The following is an 8,795-nucleotide window of genomic DNA, read 5'->3' on the forward strand; positions in this document are numbered from 1 at the left end:
GGAACTACTGTATAGAGGGTAAAGAGGGGTGGGAGGGGTGGGGGGAAGGGAAAAAATAACAGAATGAATCAAACAACATTACTCTATGTAAATTTATGTTTACACAAATGGTATACCTTTACGCCATGTACAGAGAAACAACATGTATCCCATTTGTTTACAATTAAAAAAAAAAATTTTAAGTAATTCTATATGCCCACAGATTTAGCTAAAAAATCTCTAATGTGTTACCAAATTCATCACTGATATAAATAAATAAATAAATAAATAAATTCACACACATACATATATATTTAACTCATGTGCTTACATACACACACATACACATATACACATATAATTTATACATAAAATTGTTAGATTTCCAAACACAGCCAGTCCTCCAAACTGTTCTTTGCTATTAATTTCCAACTTAGTTTTGTTGAGATCAAAAGAGGTAAATTACAGACTGATCCTTCTTGCTGGGGGGTAGCATGGTGTCAATTTTTGTGAATGTTCCATTTGCTTTGAAAAGGAGTGTATTCCAGTATCGATAGGCATAAAGTTTTACATAGGTTCATTGGGCTTATATTGTTAATTGGACTTTTGAAATCTTCTATAGCCTTATCCAAAGTAGTTCAAGACCAGCCTAGGCGACATGGTGAGAACTGTCTCAAAAATTTATTTGAATTAATTTTGAATATTTATTCTCTTGTCTGTTGTCTCTGCTCTTTTCCAGCCATATTTCTTTTCTTTTCTTTTTCTTTTTTTTTTTTTTTTTCTGTCTTTTGACTTCTGGCAGTGAGGTGTTCATTTTCCTTTGAGAAATGAGTTGAAGTGGAATTCCTGCAGAGATTTCATTTGATTCTGCCAGTTCCTGGTACCACTTTGAATTACATTCTCTCTCTGAGGAGCTTCTGAATCAACCAGGTGGTGTGAATTCAGATCTCAACTGTGCTGCAAGAGCCAGTCTGGGATTACAAAGATGCAAAGAAGGATTTTTTTTCCTCCTCCACTTGGCACTGGATGTGATAGGAAAGTTTTCTCAGTATCCCCTTTGCATGGCAAGGCTTATTTCTAATTCTACTTTTACTGTGAGTGCAAACGTGTGGGTCGTCTCTGATTACATTCCCTACCCTGGGAACCTTCTGAGCATTATCTCCCCTCTCCCACTCCCAATACCACCATGGAAACTCAAGATACCTAGACGTGGTAGTCATCCTCCAGATACTAACTGTTTTGGGGACTTGCACACCTGCTAAGTTTTTCTGGTTTCATTTATTTGGGGTCTTTAAAGATTTATTGATATCTTGAAAGGTCAGGAATGCATTCAAAAGGGAATGCAGTTTATATATATTTAAACAAAAGTTTTCAGCAGTCTGGGTTATTCTGCCACTTCTTGCACTTCAGAGAATTATTGTGTGACCAATTCTCCATGTTACTGTAAACAGGAGCACTTGAACATATTCTTCAGAAGGAGGTGACATGCCGGATTTTGAAATATTTCATAGAAGACACATTCGACTTAATAGTCTGGGTATATCATTCGATAACTCATGGAAACTCTCAATGTAACAAAAGTATCAAGAACAAATGGGAGTCATTCTCTTCCAAGTGGAAAAATAAGACAAAAGACTCATGAGATGTGCTTATGGAGCTTTGTTTTTTCTTTATGGTAAGTACAGACAAAATCGGATGAACTAAAAATGAAAATAAATTTGCTGAACCAGACACCACCATAAAATGATTTAAACACCATCTTTTAGATTAAGGAAACACTCTTGCTACCTTGAGGAAGTAGTTCTGAGAGTCTTTTTCTGGAAAGAGCATGAGCTGTAGCAACCTGATGATGAGCTAGGAGCAACAGTGTTGCCCCGTTAGTGCTGAACCACCAGCCCCGGGCCAAGTGGAAAGTCCTTGTCCACCCAGTACTTTTTGATCTGCCATCTTCAGATTACCAGACTCTCAGATGAGGCGGAAACAGCGACAGAATTACAAGAAAAGGCTCACTTCAGAAACCCCTACTCTTAAAACTATCCCTGCTGCAGTCCAGTTAAGGAACATCAAAGGGCAAAGTGAAGCAAGGGTGTTTTTGGTGTTGTTTCTAACCTCATGGGAATACGTCTATTAGGAAAAAAAAAAAAAAAAAAAGGCAGAAAAAGACTTCGGAAAACTCAGTTTTTCTGTAAAGTGTCTGTCCCGTTCCTTGGCCCATTTATTGATTGGGTTCTTTGTATTTTTGGTGTAAAGTTTTGTAAGTTCTTTATAAATTTTGGAGAAAAGTGTTCTATCTGAAGTGCGTGTGGAAAAGATTTTCTGCTCTGTAGGCTCTCTCTTCACATTCTTGATTGTATTTGTTGCTGAGAAAAAGCTTTTTAGTTTGAGCCCTTTCCATTTATTGATTATTGCTTTGATTTCTTGTGCTTTGGGAGTCTTGTTGAGGAAGTCTGATCCTAAGCCAACATGATGAAGATCCAGGCCTACTTTGTCTTCTATTTGGTGCAGTCTCTGGTCCAATTTCTAAGTCCTTGATCCATTTTGAGTTGTTTTGTGCAGGGTGAGAGATAGAGGTTTAATTTCATTTTACTGCATATGGATTTCCAGTTTTGCCAGCACCATTTGTTGAACAGGAAAAGGACTTGGAAAGAAGTTGGTTTTCTATAGCAGAGAAATATAATCCAGAACTCTTGGTGTTAAAAAGACTCCCTCAGCTGGGCACGGTGGCACATGCCTGTAATCCCAGAGGCTTGGGAGGCTGAGGCAGGAGGACTGTGGGTTCAAAGCCAGCCTCAGCAAAGGCAAGGTGCTAAGCAACTCAGTGAAATCCTGTCTCTAAATAAATATACAAAATAGGGCTGGGGATGTGGCTCGGAGGTTGAGAGTCCCTGAGTTCAATCCCTGGTTACACCCCCACCCCCAGCAAAAAACAAAACAAAACAAAACAAAAAACCCTTTATACTATTTAAAATTATTCAAGATTTTGAAAAGCTTTTCATTTATTTAGTGATGTTTACTGACATTTACCATAATAGAAATCAAGAAAAATTTTTAGCATTTTTAATTTATTAAAAATTATCCTAATACTAGTTTATATAAATATTTTTAACTCAATTGCCATGCTGAGCATGGTGGCACATGCCTGTAATTCCAGCAACTTGGGAGGCTGAGGTAGGAGGATTGCAAATTTGAGGCCAACCTCAGCAATTTTGTGAGGCCCTAAGTAACTTAGCAAGATCTTGTCCCAAAATAAAAAATAAAATGGGCCACAGATGTGACTCAATGATAAGACACCTCTGGGTTCAATCCCCAGCACCCAAAAAATTAATTAATTGCATAATTTTTCATATTTCTAAAAGGATATGTAGTGAGCAGACTCACATTGATTTTCAATTCAAAAATCTATTTAATATGAGACTTAATAGAATATATCTGAATTCACATATCTGTTCCTGAATTCAGTCTGTCAAAGCACAATGTTTTTATTGAAGAAAATGAAGAAAATCGAGTCATAACGTATTTGTGTATGTATTTATTTAGAAAAGGACAAATATTTAATAACATTTTCAAACAACGATTTATGCTCTTTGAGACTAAATGAAAACTTAAGTTGTTGCTCCTTGAAACTTAATTGCAGAGTGAAATCTGAAACACTGATGATGTTACATTTAAATCCATTGATCTATCTTGTATTTTCATTTGTGTATGATTTTTTTTAACATCACTTATTAGTTATTTGGAATGTATTATAGTTGACATTTTCACTGCAGAATCCTCAAAAATCATGTGATAAAATCACTGCTGATTTTATTAGATCAACATATAGGTACCCAGAAACTGTCAGGCTAATTGTTGACAGAAACACATTTTCTAAAGCTCTAAATTTTGCTTGAAAGCTTCAGTTTTATCATGAACGGTAAATGCTATCATTTGTTTTTCTTGAAATGAGAGTCTCACTTTGATAATTTCAGAGAAAATGTCTGCCAAATACTGAATCTAAAGAACCATAGACACTGAATCTAAAGAACCATAGACACTGAATCTAAAGAACCATAGACACTGAATCTAAAGAACCATAGACACTGAATCTAAAGAACCATAGACTGGACCTCAGTTGTTCTTTCAGGTAAAAATGGTGTTCCTAAAGATGTTAGCTTCTGGATGAGATGGAGTAACAGGAACTGTTTTAACTCAACTGCCTGCAGGAAAGAAAGGAACAAATTACTCTAAAACAACAGCTTTCAAGATGATGAAGAATGATCCTTGGAAGATAGAAAACCAATAAGGCACATCTCTATGTACTCTAGCTTACCACCCTGGAGAACTTCAAGTCATGGTGCAGAAATGAGAAGCCAAGTCAGAATCTGTCAGATTACTCAAGTTGAGGAGGCAATGTAGAGACTGTAGACAGAACACAACAGCTGGAATTACTAGGACAGAGTACAAGAAAGAAGAGAACCGTGCAAATGCAGCTGGAAATCTACAGAATTCCCCCTTACCCTGCCAAAGATATTCAACTGTGTGTGATCAGCAAATGCACATAATAAAATACTCTGGTTGGAGAACTCATCTCAAAAGAATGAGAGGTAGAGTGCTATGCTCAGTCCCGCATGTGCTTTTTGCTGAGTATACATGTTCATTTCTGCTGAGTCAATGCTGAGGAGTGGGATTGGGGATTAATAAACTAAGCATGTTTACCTGTAGTGGTTGCACCAATTTGTGCTTCCCCCTGTGGTTCCGGGTTTTCTATATCCGCTTTAATGTTTGTGTTGTCTATTACTTTTATTTTAGTCATTCTAGAGGACGCATAATATCTCATTTGGTTCAATTTGCATTTTCCTTATTAGTATGGAATTATTTCCTTTTGATATGCTCATTGGTTTTGTTTCTATAACCATCATGATGTAACTAATCATTACCATAACCTTGTAATAAGAGCCAATTTCTTGTTATATTGAATTAACAGGGCTTTCCCTCCACTTAGAATGTACTCCAACATCCAAACTTGGGGAAATTTCTTCGCCAGAGTTATTTGACTATTTTGGGAACAGTTAGTTGAAAATCTGGCATTTAAGTAAGCAGCTATGGAAAAGCTTCATGGATTGCACTAGCTGGAAACACTTTACCAAACTGAATAAGTCCACTCAGGTGTTAATTAGCCAGTGGGTGACAAGATCTCAAAAGGAGCTGGGCAGCAAAGCTCGCCCACCCCTCACCCCCAAAAGGCTTTTCTGGGTGCTCTTTCCAACTTTTATGGTCCACTAACTCACCTCTCAAAGTGAGACACTTGGATAAATGGGGTAGAAAATGCCATCACATGATTCTGGTAAATTTTCTCTCAACAAAATTAGAACAAATTGACACTTTCTGTCAACTTTATAAATAACACTTCTATGTAAATAAAAATAAGATGAAGCAGTAGGGGGCATCTGGTTGTGCAAAAATAGAGAGCACATGGCCCAGTGAAATTAGCTCTCATGAAAGGGTTGGCTAATTATTTCTTCTTTGGGCTGTCATTCCTGAAATACCTCCAGCACCTGAGGCCTTGTGCTTGGCTTTTCTCAAATCACTTGATTTAAGTGTTTAAAAAAATTGTAGTGGGTGTCTAAATATGTCAGCAGCATAGTCCCAAGGAACAGCAATAGTCTGCAAGTCACAGTAGCCCTGACAAAAGTGCTAATGGGTGTGATGAGACATTCTGACTCACCCTTTAGGTGATACGCAGAACTGGGGAAGTCTCCCACTTAAAACAAAATACCACGACAAAATTCGATACCAAACAACCCTCTGTCCTTCATTCTCCTATGACTCACATTCTCTACCATTCCTTTGGATGAGACCAACAGCTTTTAGTTGTGATTCTTATTCTCCTCATTGATAGAAAAATATCATAACTCACTAGTTAAGCTCAAGCAATGCTCTGAAAAAGAGGGAGAGACCCTTTGCCTGGATTATGTCTCTCTATTAAAAATAAAATGAAACAAACATTTTATTAAAAATAAAATGAAACAAATTATTGGTTGAATTTCAAACATTTAGTCTAGGTAATATCCCTATGTTTCCATTTTTCTATTTTAATAAGATGAGCAATGATTTCAGGGACAGGCATCCCAGGGTGGGGCAAGGAGGTAGGAGGTGGAGCTTGGCTGGTCTACATAGGAATCTAGTTGATGGACAACTAAGTTATTGCATTTTCTGTCAAACGAAAAGCAGAAATATTTATGACTCTTTACTAAGCTTCAGGGCTCATACTGAAGGTCCTGTTGGTAGAACCCTATTCCTCACAATGAATGTACAAGTTAATTTGAGTATTTCCATTTTGCAGGTAAGAATACTGAGACTTAAAAGGTGCACACCCCTTTCTTTTTCCTTTTTCAGTACTCTGACTCTTGTTATCACTCCTGCTGGTCCCTTCTGCCTTGCTTCTCAAAGTAGTTGTTTCCCAAATTCTCTTAACTTTTGCCCACTAGAATCTTCATGGAATACTTCTCACTTACATGATGGTTTTCAGTAAGTCTGGGTGACAAAATAGAAAGTGCTAAATGCACCAATAATTAATGATAGAAACCCATGGCAAATGAGGGAACACTTCATTAGGGAAGTTTAAATATTTTTCTCATATTTTGAATAAAGAACCTCATAAATTTAAAAAAAGGAATGGAAAATAATAACACTGTATTTACTTCAATTAATCAGTGATATAGAATTAGCATTCTCTGAACCCTTTTAGTAAATAACAACAATAACAGCAACAACAAACACCTATATTCATTCTATCTATCTATCTATCTATCTATCTATCTATCTATCCATCCATGTAGTCTCCTAAGGAATTAGATAGTGAGACAGTGATTGATTTACACAGTGGGCATTCAGAAAATATTCAACACATAAAGTAGTAATAACAAGATTTTGTCTTTTGTCTTCCAATATTTCATCGAGGAAAAAAAAGTCAACTCAACAACTCAAGGTAACTAATAACCTGATATACAAATGGGCAAAGAACCTAGACAGACACTTCTCAATCTCAAAGGAAACCTGAAAATGGTGAAAAAGTTCATGAAAAGGTGCTTAACATGATTAGTCATTAGGGAAATACAAATCAATACCACCATGAGATATCAACGCAACATATACTTTTGATAAAAGAATGGTTTTATTTAAAAATGAAAAGTAACTTATGTTGATGAGTATGCAGAGAAAAGGAATCTCTTATGCCTTGGGGGTAGGAATGTAAATTAATATAGTCATTAAGGATAATGATATGTAGTTTCCTAAAAACTAAAAATAGATTTAACAGATGATCCTATAATCATACTTCTGGGCATATATTCAGAGGGACACAATCAATATGTCAAAAGGATGTAGGAATTCCCATGTTCATTGCAGCATGATTCACAATGCAAGGTATGGAATCAACCTGAGTGTATACCAGTGGATTAGTGGAAAAAAAAATGTGGTAAATATACACAATAGAATATTGCTCAGCCTTTTAAAGGTGCAATAACAAAAAAGGTTGCAATAACAGGAATGAATCTGTGGGACAGTCTGCTAAGCAAAATAAGCCAGTCTCAGAAAGACAAATGCTGAAAGCTCTCACTTATATATGGAATCCTAAAAAGTTGAACTCATAGAAGCAGAAAGTAGAGTAATGGTTACCAAAAGCCATGGATAGAAAAGGAGGAAATGAGGAATGGTTAATAAGAGGAACAAATGTTCAGACAGACCTAGGAATAGGTTTAGAAGTCTATTGTGCAAGAGAGTGGCTATAATCTATAATATGTATTATATATTGCAAAATAACAATAAATTTCTGTGGGGGCGCCTGGCTCTCCTTACAGTGTTTGACAGAGTTCCACTCAAGGATGATTGCAGAGACTCATCCTAAAAGGACTGTAGCCAGATGTACGCCTCCCTAGCTTGGATGTTATTCTGTGGAGTTTTCCTAATAATATATTACTCACTTCAGTCTGGGGATCTTGCTAGAGGTGATGGGAATAATTCTACAAATTTCCAGAAAAACATCATGGAGACAAAACACATGTTGAAACCCTGTGATGATTAACCTCACAACAGCAGAATGTTTTTTATTATGTTAAAAACCAAACACTGCATTTACTGGCACAGCCAGAACCTGTTGGGGCACAGAAACTTATAGATAACAATGTTTCCCCAAGTTTTAAGCATAAAACACCTCCCACAGTAGCTTCTAGATATGGACCAGCTTATTTTATCAATGGCAAGCCCTGGTGATTAAGTAAGGATAATCTGTAAGGTTACTGTTTTCTCATAATCTTTCGGTAAAAACAATTTCTGCCTATGCTTTGGAAACTTCTTTGATTTTATTAGTCACAAGCCTGTCATCAAAGCCTGAAGAAAAATGTATATAAACCCAGCCTTCCCCAGAATAAAGTGGGATTGATTGCACCAGAACTAGAGTCTGTGTCTTTCATTCTCCATCCATCACCGACGCTGTCTCCCGCGCCCCCTTACCAGTGTGGAACCCATGGACTCCTGCTGGGCTGGACCCCGGCAAATTTCAAATGTTTCACAATTAAAAAATGACAGGTAAGGACAGAAAAGAATGCACTAGTTTGCTTTAATTATTTCATATTATATACAGATATCAAAATATCACATAATATCCTATATATGTATATTGTTGATTTATCAAAATATTAATTAAAAATGAAAAAGCCCCATTAGTTTAATATGTCTGTTAAGAATTTCTGAAAAGTAGATATGAGTTCAAAGTTTGCTTGCTAACCATCCAAAGCATACATTTATAGTAAATATTGTTTATTCCACTTTCTTCATTC

This window comes from Sciurus vulgaris, assembly GCF_902686455.1.
Source record: "Sciurus vulgaris genome assembly, chromosome: 7".
In the NCBI taxonomy this organism is placed as follows: domain Eukaryota; kingdom Metazoa; phylum Chordata; class Mammalia; order Rodentia; family Sciuridae; genus Sciurus; species Sciurus vulgaris.